We start from the raw sequence: 14,073 nt of genomic DNA, 5'->3' as shown, positions 1-14,073 counted from the left end.
GAATCTACAGTTTTCATCCATTTGTGCCTAAAATCACTGCTAAAATCTATTCTTATCCTAGCATCCCAGGCAGCTAAGAAAGGCATTCCTCCATAGTCACTGTTGGGAACAGAGCATGACCAAAGCCAAGACATAAGCTCTTCCTCAGAAATGTCAGCAATCCCCAACCCAGATCTCCACATCAGGTTCAGTCTGGGTTCTACATTGATTCCTGTGTCACATTCTTGTCCTCCTCTACTTCTGTGTTTCCCATAGATTTCTTTGGGGGCTTTTCCACACTTCCAAGTCCTGGCACTGTGAGTACTGCTACAAATCCCCAATCAGTGTCTAGGAGCCCATACCTTTACCCCAAACTCCAATAAGTACTAGAGGATAAGTACCTAAAACAAGGCTTTAGGGTTTCATCCCTTCTGTAGTTTAAGCCTTGGCTCTGTTCCTGGGTGAGGATACCTGGGTGCAGTCAGAATGCTTGTCTTGGAGTAGAGGTTTAAATCTTACTTTTTTCAAGAAAGGAATCTAGGAGACAGCTAGCAGACCTCTTTCTACCTTTCCTGATTGCGTTTGGTCTACCTCACCTTTATCTGACCCTCATACAGAGACTTGGTCTTAGCTATCCACTTGCCTTCCATGCCTTCATGCTTTGCTTCTCACTGGGCCATTCCCATAGCTCTTCCTTGAAGCACAACAGACATAACAGTTGCTCTTTCATGGAAGTGATAGCTGTAGGTGATGTATGTGGTATGTTTTCTAAGTAACAAGCTGTGTTGAAAGCAGGATTCTGGGGTTTGCCTTTACTGTCCCAAGAGTCTCCTCTTTCTTGATTTCCTCTTCTTATGTACTCTTGAAACAGTGAAAGCTCTCCTTAAGGAAAGAATATTTTCCAGACACAACAGGGCTATTGCACATAAGAAATCACAGCAATTGTGACAGCATGCAGAAGACTTTTGAAAACCCAAACTAGACAAAATCTCAGCATAGATCAGGAGAAGAGGCCATGAAATCCCACCACTAGTTGAGCCATATTGGTATTTGATAGTTTCTAAAAAAGGGAAAGTTGATTTTCTTTAATGATGTGACCCCAGGTAGGTAGTCCATTCTCCAGGGCAGGCTCAGCTTCTAAAGGTAACTTGGCAACACAAACTGAAGTCTAAAAGAGAGAGAAAAAAAACTCAAGGATGGTTGGGTAAGGAGTTGAGGGTGGAGAAGATGATGTGATATGAGTTGGGGGGGACTGTGAATATGATCTAATTACAATGTATGAAATCATCAGGGAATTAATAAAATATTAATTTAAATGACAGAAAAAAACACCATCATTTATTTCTTTCTCTAGAGAATGAGTCTAAATATTTTTATGGTTTTCCGGTTGTGACTCAGGGAACTCTCTGGTCCAGGAACATGGCTGTTGATGTGGAGATCCATGACTCAGCCCTGGCTCTTGAGAGTTATAAACCATGTACAGAACGATCCCAAGGTCACTCAAGTAGCAAGCAGAGTGGGTGCTTGCTTCTGAAACCTGTACACAACACCTCCTGGATAAGTGAAGAGCCTCTCAGGTAAGGAAAGCAAAACAACCATTCATCGAACACACACAGCAAGTGCCCAGCCCTCTACGGAAGTCAGAACCAGAAGGGCATCTCTGTTAATCTTCCTGACAAATCTGAAAGGGAAACATCTGAACATCCATTTCACTGGAGAGAGAAAGCATGAGAAGAGGCAAGGAGGCAGAAAAGGAAGGTGGCTTGTGATAAAGATAGGTCAATTTGGCATGGGTCTAACCTATAGAGCCTGTAAGATGGTCTCCACTTTTACCTAAGTTATCATAGGAAGATTAGAGTTGGAGTAAGTGATCTCTGAGTTCTGCTCTAGCTCTTTTTCTCACTTCAGCACAGTGTTAGTCTTTGCAGAATCAATGCTCAGCTATAGCAGACTTCAAACATCCTCTTGGCCCACAGTTCCCTAATGGAGATGCACCCTTCTCTCTTTCTTCACGGCTGCCAAGTTCTTTGAATCCATCATGGCAGACATTGAGACTTGAAGACATAATCTACAGAACTGTCAACAATGCCATCAAGTCCCACATTTGATGTTCTAGGCTCTGAAACAGGGGAAAGGAGAAAGAAACACTATGTAAGCATAGGAACATTCAGTCAGAGCACCATTGTGTTCTATTGTTTAGCCTCCCCAAAGGGAGCAGGATAATTCACATCCTTCGGTTCTCAATGTTTCTCAAGCTGAGGGCTTGCATAGAGAGAATCCCTGAACTCTGACTTGCAAACACAAAGCAGAGGTGCTTGTAAATGCTACAGAGAAAAGGTTGGGGTAGGTACTTCTGTGCCTCCATTTCACATCTGCCTTCTCCTGCAGAGTGTTGTAGACTCCACAGAAATACGATGAACACAATACAAGAGCTATTGATCAGTTACGATGTTTCTCTGCCAACATTAAGCAAGATTCAACTCTACATTTTCATATTTTGCAGTCTCACATAGCATGAAACCCTTTCCATTGGCTTCACAAACTCACCAGGATCAGGTTTATTTATTCCTTTATTTACTTTATTTGTATCCCTATGTGTGTGAGTGCATGCATGTGTGCACGTATGTATGTGTGTGAGTGTGTGTATGGGTATGCATGCTTGTGCTATTCCTCATTCTGGAGGTTCAAGATATGGGCACCTTCTCTAGGCTGCCTTCCAATAGCTTCACAGTACCCTAGGTCTCCAAATGTCACGTTAAGAGGCAGAAATTCCATCTTTTAAAAAATTTAAAAAAAGCTTTTCTCATGTCTCTCCAACCTCATACATTTCACTAGCTGCAGATGCTTCACACACACACACACACACACACACACACACACACACACACACACACAAGGTGGGGGAATAATGCCTCACCAAAACCCATCACCCACAGCCAGGAAGAGGTAAGACTGCTGGGCTGACCTAAATTGTATGACAGGGTGAATAAGAGTGTGTACCTGAATAGAATCTGCTGGTGGAGGAGGGTGAGAGAGAAGCATTTCATAGCCTTTCAGCAGAGAGCAAAGACAAGGGAAACACCTTCTTAAAACCTGCAAGATTAGGCCTCCCATCTGGCTCTGTGGCCAATGACAGACATTCCACCAGCTTCTTGATTATTCTCCTTTTTGTTTCCAGCCTTGAACTAAAATTGTAGGCTAGGTCAAGGTATCTTTGCCCTAGCTAAGAAGATTGAACATGATCTCCAACTAGCATGAGATATTCTGCCTTGCACATCCAGCAGGATGCTTAGAGTCATTCTCTTGTGATCCTATGAAATCATGTCTCATTGTTGTGGTGCCAGGAAGAGCCAGGCATGAGGATTACAAGAAGAAAAGCTTACAAAAAAGGTAAAGTTTTGTCATTTGAGCCTTCCATATGTGTATACCATGCAAGCTTTACCATAACATCCTGCTTTACGGTGTGTGGCATTTTGAATTCCTTCAGTGAGTTATTCCATGAAAAGTCCTCACTAAATGGCAGTGCCTTCCATAATCATCACCATCACCTTGACCACCATCAAGATTGTGCAATCAACTCAGTCTCAAGTTGTCAAAACAGGGTCCCCTTAAAGAATATCAGGTGGAGGGTGAAGTTCCAAATATGTTTTATGCTAGAGCACTCAGATACACTTAACAACTGGAATTGGCAGCCATGGGCTCATGTTCCAAATCTTCTCGAACCAAAACCTGCACTGGTGGTACTGAAGACCCCCTAAATGGAATAAATTAGGTGACTTCCCAAGTCTTTTACTTTGTGAGCTGGAGTAGCCATAGAAAGAAGGTTTTCAGTGAATGGGTGACCAGCACCATTCCATACATCATGCCTAAGTATGTAAATAGTCTCAGCATGCATAGTCCCTCCCCATGATCTCTCCAGATACTTCCAGTCTACTCTTTGCACCCCCCATTTAGCTAACCGACCTCTTGATAATTCTGAGGCTCAGGATGCCCCTGGAAGTCCTTTCAGTATAGCTCCTGGGACAAGAAAAGGATATATTGTCTTTCATGGAATCCCCACACTCTTGAATGTGGGAATAGTGAGGAACATGGGAGAAGCTTCCTCATAAGGAGCCCCATAGTGAGTAGCCCGCTGGGACTGAGAGTAGATGAGGGTCAGAAGGCTAAGCTACCCACTGCAATGGCTCTGAACACGGTAGTCAGCCATGTGCACAGATTTGACAGGGCGGTACTGTGTGAGGTTGACATACAGCACAGCCTTAGGCCATCTTTAGCATGTACTGCTTCAAAGTACACTACTGAGTCTTTTTTCAGCTTCCTTTTCCCACCTCTGTCTTCCCTTTTTCCAACATCCACACATCCACACTCTTCTCAGCTGCTTTCTTTTCCTCTATATGCATTTCAAGACTTTCCCCTCTTCAGTTCTTTCTCCCCCTGAGCATTGTCACCTATAACCCCCTTCTCTACATCTTCCTTACACTCTGCCTTGGGCATATACTTCCATGTCCATTCCAGAGTCTCATACCAAGTCCAGCTTTGCGGCTCTACCCCTTATACTCCCTCAGATATGTGTCTGGCCCTATGCTACTGCCCACCTGGGTTCCTGTCTTCTGGAGCAAATTCCCCAGTTTCCAGTACCCCAACAATTATCACCAAGTGATTAGTAGAAAAAAATTATTGACAATTATTGCCTGGCAAAGAAGTGATGTCATTACAGCCAAACTTTGTATCCAGATCCCTCCCTGTTGGCAGGATATCAACTAGCTAAAAAGGGAATGAAGGGAGAAAGGGGAGGGAAAGAGAAGAGGGGAGAGAGAAGAGGGGGAAAAAACAGTATCTGCATTGCCTGCCTGTGTCTGTGCTGTACCATGGCCAACTTTTCCTTTCCAATTATCACCATTAGGCTAAGGTATTAAAGAAGCTATGCTGCATACAATGAACTGTCCTAGGCCTTCAAAAAGAACAAAGATGAAACATAGGGTCTGCCTCAGAATTCCCAGGTACACTGGAATGGTTGCCATACAGTCACAAGACAATCTGAGAGTGTGATGGCTTGAATAAAAATGGTCCCACAGGCTCATATATTTGAATGTTTAGTCACCAGTGAGTAAAAATTTTGATGGGATAAGAAGAATAAGGAGTTAGGGCGCCGTTGTACAGTGTGTCACTTGGAGCTGGCTTTGAAGTTTCAAAAGCCCATGCTGGGCTCAGGTTCAATCTCTGCATGTGGATCAGGATCTAAAGTTCTCAGAAAGTACTTCAAGGCCTGTCTGTGTGCCACTATGTTCCCCACCATGATGGTAATGGACTATAGCTCTAAAATTGCAAGCAAGCCCCCAGTTAAATGTTTCCTTTTATAAGAGTTGCCTTGGTCATGGTGTCTCTTCCCAGCAACAGAACAAGGAGAAAGACAAAGAGCAAACACATTAATGAATAAACTTTTAAATTGTAGAATTTGAACAGAGATTTTGAAAATACTGCCATCTGGGTAACTTATAAAAAATAGGGATATGCTTCTCACAGCTCTGAAGTCTGGGAAGGCCAAGACCTGAGCACTATAGATTCACATCTAATGAGGGCAGATGTCTCGTAGGTACTGATTTCTAGGTGCTATCCCACTTGGTAAAAGGGCCAACACTTACAAGGGCATTGATACCACTCATGGGAGTTTCACCTTCATTCTTGCTATGTTTTGGCTATGAACTGGCCCTTACCACCACCACCTCAGAGACTCGTGTGTTGGAGACATAATCATTGGGTTAACACATTGATAAATTCTTGAATTTTTGACATTACTGACAAGTAATAGACCTAGGAAGTAAAACCTGCTTAGATGAAGTAGTGAACTGAGGTTCTAAAGAGTTGTAGTTGGCCCCCTCATTATTCTTCTCTCTTTTTCTTTCTGCCTCCCATTCACACAAGGTAAGCAGATTTGTTCCACTGCATCTAATCTGCCATGATGCCTATCATAAACACACTGTAATGGGACCAAGGAAGCATCAATGCAAACCTCAGAAACTGAGAAAAAAATACATCTTCTCTCCTTTAGACCATTACAGAGGTTTGTCTCAGCAACAAAAGGCCTCACCAGCACACCTTCTCGAAGCTCTGCCTTCTGTAACTATCAACCTATGATATTGGGAGAAAAATAGACATTTTGGTTGTGGACGTATGAAGTGGATCCAAGACCAAGAGCTTTGGTATGAAAGGAAGTCTTCCCAGTTGCCATTGTTATCAACCCACAAACAATGATCCCTTTGGGGGCATGAAAAGGCCAGGGTTTTTACATATTTCAGCTTATTTAATCAGCAATATTAACTAAGCACTGATTAAGTGTCTTATAATGTGGAAGAATAATGAAAGAGTTGAGAAGAGTCCAAGGCATGGCTTCTGCCGTCGAGGGAAATGACACACAGGGCTTGGACTAGAGAAGAATCTACTTAGCATCCTCTCATTCTATCAATCATCCATTGATATCTTATCTATCTATTTGTATCTATAATCCGTCTGTCTATCTGTCTATTTATTTATCCATCCATATATCTATCTCTCTTTACTGTTAGGGATCAAAGCCAGAGCCTGTGAATGCTAGTTAAGTGTTCTACCACTGAGTTACACTTCCAGTCCTCTTTATTTTTATCTGTTGTTGTTCTTTAAGTTAAGTTTCTGCAGTGTAGCCCCATATGGCTTAGAGCTTTCTGTGTAGCCTGGTTAGGCCTCAAACTTGCTATCTTTCTGCCTGTCTTGTGAGAGCTTAGACTACAAGCATGTGCTACTGCCCCAGCTCAAGAGCCTGGTTTTAAAACATACAGATTTGAGATAGAATCCTGAATTTTCCTGACATACTAAGAGCATGACAAAAAAAATCACAACATCTCTGGTTCTATTGGTCCATCTATGGAAAGAAAAAAAAATGTCAAGAATGTTCAAGGAATCAGTAGAATGACTCAGCACATATTAGCACTCACAATCTCTCTCTTTCTCCCCTTCTCTCTGTCTCTCTTTCCCCTTACCTATTTCATTTTCCTATTCACAATTTGTTCTTTTTTCCTATTTTTTTTCATTTTCCTAGAACTTACTATTTTTTAAGTTTTACATTTAAATAAGTATTTGAAAGACAGTAGAGAATTCCCATCTCCACCTCCATTTTCTTCTATTACTAAGCTTTACAGTACATTAGTCATAATTAAACCAGCATTCATTCATTATTACTAACCAAGTCCCTACTTGGTTTGCATACTATTAGTTGATACCCAATGCTGCCTCCTCCACCACCACCTCCTCCCTTTCCTATTCTTCTTGTTCTTGTTCTTCTCCTCCTCCTCCTTCTATTTAGAATCCAACTAGCAGACAGAATTTCAGTTATATGTTCCCCGGGGTGTTTCTTGGTTGAGCCAGTTCCTCATACTTCCTTGTTTTTGATAACCTTGGGAGTTTTCATGAATACTGGTCAGATATTTATGCAATGCCTTTCAGTTGTGATGTGTCTGCTGCTTCTCTGATGATAAGAATGAGTTAAGAGTTTGGGGAGGGCGATCATGGTGATAAAGAGGTGTTCCCATTCCTCGGTAGGTTCACTCCTGGCATGATTTTCCTCTGTTGATCTTGAATTTGATCATCTGCCTAAGGAGTTTTCTGAGGTTTCCCTTCTGTGACATTCTCTTTCTCTTCTCACATTAACTATTGTTTCTTAGTAGCTAGTAAAATAACGAGAAACAAAAGCAAACTCTATAATGTAATGCATTGGAAAACTGAAACAACGGTGGCCAATAAACTCAAGAAAGATCAGTAGAGCTAGTGGGTCAGCCAAAGCCCCCTTGGCAGAGGATTTCTTACACTGAGGCATTCATGAGGAAGTAAGTAGTATAGGGACTGAAGGAAGGGAGAAAGATGAGTCTTCTGCAATATCAGCAGAAGGCAGAGGCAGGAAGGAGATCATAGTACCTTAAGTCACCATTAGACTGTCACTGCCTCCCTGTGTGCATGGTCATTGTGGAATGGCTAAGGCTGGATGGCTGTACTGTGCCTCAAGAAGATGATGTAATCATCCTTTTTGAAGGTTTCTCATTGAACCTTATCACTGTACAAGGGAGCAGAGGTCAAAACCGATTCACCAAGAAGAACAAAGAGATTCCGTCAGGGCCCAAGTCAGGATTCTACAGGAATCCATCAGCCTATCTCTATCTCTTGCAAAGCAGCAAGAAAAGAAAAGCACAAAGATCTCACAATAGCAAAGGCAAGTGAGATCCAGTCATCGCATACCTAGCCACATGCCCCAGCATAGGTACATTATAAGTGTAGCTGCATCATCTGGGCCCATATCACGCATGACCCATGGTCTTATGGACATACTCACATTCCCTCTCAATATATAGACGCCTATACAAGTAGATATTGAAAGACATGCCTGCTGTATAATTAACCGTTTATTAAAGCCTGCACCCGAATATTAAAGACCCTTACAAGCTCTCAGAGGAGCTAATGGCACCCACTTCCCTTACTGGATTATCACTGCTGGAGTGGGTGAGCTGATTAATCTTCATTTCCTGCATTGCTCCCTCCATCCGTTGCTTGGCTACCCCCAGATGGGCCAAGCTAGGGGATTGGACTACAGTACTGGATTTCTGGAAGGAAGTTGCTAAAGAGAAATCCAGTAAATACTTAATCTCCAACTGGCTGGAAGTGCTGATAACCAGTTTATGAGGAGAAAACATGCCACGTGTTCTTTCTGAAAACTATGTTTCCAGTTCATTTCCATCTGCATGGGAGGGGGACAGGAGATGGCCTGAGGGTGGAAGACACTGATTTGAAAAATGAGACTCCATCCCTCTTTCTTTTGTCTTGTCATCTAGAAAGGAGAATCTGGCAGCATCCGAGGTGGAAGATGTAGGTAGCCAGTGATCTCCCTAGGCACTGAGGCAGTTTACAGACTGGGGAGGAACAGACTGGCTGATGCTTTGGATTCACTGAGAGTTGAAGTCCAATCTTGGTGCTTGTTCTCTCTCTCTCTCTCTCTCTCTCTCTCTCTCTCTCTCTCTCACACACACACACACACACACACACACACACATGCTACTTTGGAGATTCTAGCCATCTTCAACAAACTCTTTGAAAACTGCGACCTTTAATTCATGGTAGGTGGTACAACAGAATAATTAAGAAACCCACCCCTGGAGCCCACCCATGTAGACTTGATTAAAACTCCGTTTCATTTCAAACTGGCAGTCAGGGAAGGAAGTGGCATGCCCTTTATGTGCTTTAGTATTTTTCTTCTGGAAAAAGCCCACCACATATAATCACTTAATAAATGCTACCTATTTATTATGCATAAAATAATAAATTGCATACCCTGCAAAGAAACTAGTCTTAGAAACTAAAGAACGGTAGCACTTTACACTCAGAACACGAGTACTACAGATTTCTTTCAGGAAGCAGACTCTACAATCAGTGCATCCTTGTGTTAAATAATGGCCAGCATTTAATGAAATTGTTTAAGACTGTTTACTTGACCCACGAAGCTATCCTTCCAGGTTAATATGCATTGAGTTAGAGGTATATTGACTCTCATCTTCTGGGCTCTGGCCAGTTGATACAAAAAGCCACAGCAGGTCAGAATCTCACTGCATTGGACTTAGACCTGTGATCAAGATGAAGTTTCTTATTGGTCCTTCTTCCCTGATCCTCACAGGATCCTTTTCTGAAAGAGGACTTTCCAGTCCTGCAAAAGCTTGCAGACCTGGGGACAAAGGAAGAAGTGGACTGTTGCATGAGTTCAGGGGAAAGAGAAAATGTTTTTGCTTTTCTTCTGAGAAAGCTGGGCTAAAAGGAAAAGTTTAGTGACACACAAACAGAAATAATAAAAAATAGGGTATATTTTTAATCCTGTCTGCTCCTGGAGAAACACACGAGCCAGCAGTTCATGTCTGCCTTCACATCATAACTATTCTAAGTGTGGAGAATGGTTCAGAGGGGCCAACATGACCTGTCTTAAACCATGCACACACCATGCCCTGCAACAGGACCTATGTGCTTATCTGGCTCTTTCCCTTTGTCTAGGGCTCTGGTCACAATGGCCCAATCACTCTTGGCCAAACCCTCTGGCTGTCCTCCTTTTCCACTGGACCACAGTCTTTCTCTGTATGCCACTCTGTCGGGAAGTGACGCTTTCAGACAGCAATGATTAACCATCCGAACGAGTGGCACAGACAGTAAGTGCGGTAGGCTTTTAAAAATAGCCCTGAAAGCCCTTGGTGCATACAGAAAGGGCAGAATGACACTCTGAGTATCTCAAGGAGGAGGACACAAGCAAAGCAAATGCTGAACTGAACGACCTTTCCCCATACTTCCAGCTCAGGGCTGTACGAACTGCAGGCTACAGAGAGGAGCACCAGGCCACAGAGGGGCCTCTGCCTAAGTAAGTCTGACAGGAAGCTATTGGCAGTGAGGTCTGCCCAGCTGTGCGGGCCACAGGGGCGAGGGTTAAGGGGTGTGTTTCAGAGAGAATGTTTGGAATAAAGAATAAGGTTTGTGAATAAAATTCCACTGATGCGAATAGAGAGCTATTACAAGCAGGAAAGAACACAGAAGGAAAGTGGAGGCAGAGTAGTGGGAAAATCAAACCAAGGCACAAATTCTTGAAAACCTTCGTCTGTGTTTCCACCTCTACCCTGATGAAGGCCACAGTATGGCTACTGTGGATCATATACACCTTAATCTCCCAAGCATACTCAAGGCCTGGGATGCCCTAGAATCCAAGTGATCAGAGCCAGGACCTCGGAGCTGAGAGTATAGCAAATGACATTAATCAAGGGACTCAAAACCAAGGATCTAGGGCAGTCCCTGGGTTAGAAGAGCCAGGGAAAGTGGAGGTGGATAAATTTGTTCAGGAAAAACAGCTAAGGCAAGTGAGATACTGGACACCCTGTATAATGATAAGCAATATCTCATTATAGATTTAAAATTTGGCTTTGAGGCAACAGTAGTAAATTTATTGGGAATAAATAGAATCTTTGGGAAGTCTGGCAATATGATTACTATCTTCCACTACTGCCACCAACGCTGGTGAAGGTAATGCCTCCCCAAATTGGTGTTATTCCTATGAACACAAACCCAGTGTTTGGAGACTCTGCCAGCACTGGTATTGCTGTTTGTTTATATGTACTATTTTCACTGACTCTTAGCCTGCCCATCTCACATTATCTTAAGCACACAAACTCTTGGAGATGCAAACACCCTTCTTGTATTTTCTGTAGTGACTAGGGACCTTCTGCATAGCTACTGTTCACTTTGACAGGGCATCTGTCCAGTTCTTTGGGAGCAGAAATCTGAGACTCTGTATTCTTCCTCATTCCTGCTTCTCTGTATCCTAGCAATTTCACAGGTGAGATATTTTCTCTGAGCCTATGTAAACAGACATCTGATTAAACTGGAGAACTTAGGAGATGAACACCAACACAAAGATTTTCATATTCTTTATTGTAAATAGCCCAAATATTTGGTCCCATTTCCAGTTTAAATGGGCAAACCATAATATTGATGGCTTGCAACAGATGCAAGATGAATTGAGCTTCTCTACAAGCTAGCTGAACCACTTTTAATGGGGAATATATCGAAGCTATAAATTCCTGCAGACAGGATTGCTATGCAATAGCATAATATATCTTCTATTCAATCTTTTATACATTATGTTTTGTCCTGCATCTCCATGGATAAATTTATGGATCTGGGGCTTTTCAGTGAAGACATGCCACGTACCTCCTCTTCTCCTTCTCTGCATTCTGAGGCCCCTGGAGATGGTCTGCATTTATTCTTGCTTTTTATCAGAGAATTGGAGTTTGATTGTTGTCCTCAGGGCTGAGCTTCTTCTGTGAGAACAAGGCTTTGTGGCTCCAAACCTCTCTGGTTTTTGTCCACTAGGAGGCAGAGATACTAGGAGAAATGAATGGACACTCACAACTAGAAATAAATGCTGTCATTGTGCTCTCTCCTGGCATAGTGGCTGGTGAACTCTGACCTCTGGCCATATATTCCTATCACAAGTGTTGCAATAACCTGCTAAACTACAATTGCTTTGCTGCTGTCAGTGCATGCCTTTTCCTACCAACCAGAGTGAGACTGTTGTAGTTACTTTTGCATATCTGTCATCAAATATTGACAGGAACCAGTTTGTTTTGGCTCATTGCTTCAGAGATCTCAGTTCATCATAGTGAGAGGATCTGATACAGTCACAGTGGTCAGACATGTGGCAAAGGCTCTTCACACCATGATGAATGGAGAAGCCAGAATTAGGGGCAGATGGGACTTCAGAATCCTTCCTCACATAACATACTTTCACCAGCCAACCCCTACTTCCTAAAAGGTCTATCCTCTTCAAAATAGTTCCACCAGCCAGGATCAAGCACTCAAAGCATAAGTCTATGGGAAACATCCCAGATTCAAACCATACTGAAGGCCTAATAAACCTAAGTCATACCCCACCTTGAGAATTGGGTGGAAACAAAACATAATAAACAGCAACAAAAGGAGAGAAATGCACATGGGGGAATTTTTGAGATAGCTGACCCTGGTCTGCCTCTCAGCTTGTCAGTTTTCAGTTGCTTGGCATGTGCTTTATTAAAAACCCCAGTTCCTTATCTACAAGAGCAAGGGTAATTGTATTTCCAGTGGTGTTCTGGTAAATATTTAATGACCTTATTGTTTTTTTATTACCTTTGTTCTTTGTTTTTAATGCATTTTATCTAATGGTAAGTTCATATAATTTTATTTTTAGTAACAGTGTCCTTTTAACAAATAGCCTACTCACTGGATTTCTGAAACTGTAACAATCAGCTTTTGCAAGCTGGTAGGAGGCAGTTCTCACACAACCCCAAGTCCCATAGAGCATGCTTATGAAGGCCAAATCTCTGCCAGCTTAGCACATGTTACTGATGTCCAGTGCAGAGGCTGTAAGCATTAATAATATCGAGACATGTAAAAATAAGGACAGCATGTTTTAATTTATGGGTAAAAACATAAAGACAGGTACAAAAATAAAGCCTCTTTTGAAACCTAAAACTTGTTCAGTATGACTTTTAATACATGTGAGAAGGGGTGTGATATACCGAAGCACTCCCCAAAAGAGTGAGGAAATGAGAGAGGGGGGAAAGAGACGGCATTGATGCTGAGAGGTGTTTTGGACTATTTTCAGTACAGGAGCCTGAGGAAGAAAAAAATCAGTGAGCTTCCCTCCTCCTGTTCTTTTGGAGGTCAGAGCATCACAGGCCACAAGGGGTTTCTATTATGTCTTCAGTGTCATTTGAATCCAGAATGTTCCTTATAGTCATCTGTCGCTGTTTCCAAATGCAGGCCTAAGGGAGCATTCTAAAACTAAACAGAAGTAATCTTTGCATCACGTACCATAACCAGTACACTGTTTCCATCCTTCCACTTACAATGGCAGAAGCAGACTATGAACACATCTGTACAGACAGCTGTGCTTTTAGCTAGTTCATTAAAGAATGATGGCAAGGAAGATTAATGGAGCTCTGTCCTTGAGTAAAGCATGGTACTGTTAACAACAACCTTCTTGGTTGTTGAAAGGATGAGGTAATCCACATAAAGTGGTTAGCATAGGGTGTGTTTCCTGGTGCTAGTGTGGTTTTTATGGGCCTGGGGAAGCCTAAAATAGTGATATAAAATGGCTCACAACTTTTTAAAAACAGTGATTGTCAAACAAGCTTTTACCTTCCTTGGGTTGCGAGCCTAAGAGTTTCCATTCACTACTTTCGGGGTTCCCCACACCACTGCTTCATCAATAGAAATAGGAGTCCTTTGATCCAGTAAGCCAAAGAACCATAGTACCTCCATTCATAAATAGGCATTCTGAGGTTAGTTAGCTCATTTGTTCCACACTGTGCCAATTTCAAGCACCAAAAACCCACCATAAAATCAGAGATTACCATAATCCTCCCTCCCCTGTTCCTTGCTTTCCCTCCTTCATTCTCTTTCCCTTACTCACTTTCCTTTTTCAGAGGCCCAGAGAAAGAACACAGGCTCTGCAGTCAGAATCTCTGCATCTACTAATAGCCCAGGTACTTATTAACCAGCGACCTTAGC

General features: G+C 42.5%; 1 pseudogene; it reads left to right on the top strand.

The window, feature by feature from the left end:
• The first annotated feature begins 12,957 nt into the window (after positions 1–12,957).
• On the top strand, positions 12,958–13,073 carry LOC129679036 (small nucleolar RNA SNORA40; annotated as a pseudogene).
• The last annotated feature ends 1,000 nt before the right edge of the window (positions 13,074–14,073 follow it).

This window comes from Psammomys obesus, unplaced genomic scaffold, assembly GCF_907164565.1.
Source record: "Psammomys obesus unplaced genomic scaffold, mPsaObe1.curated_primary_1811, whole genome shotgun sequence".
NCBI lineage: Eukaryota > Metazoa > Chordata > Mammalia > Rodentia > Muridae > Psammomys > Psammomys obesus.
The sequence above is the reverse complement of the archived record's forward strand: the minus strand, read 5'-3'. Positions and strand labels throughout refer to the sequence as shown.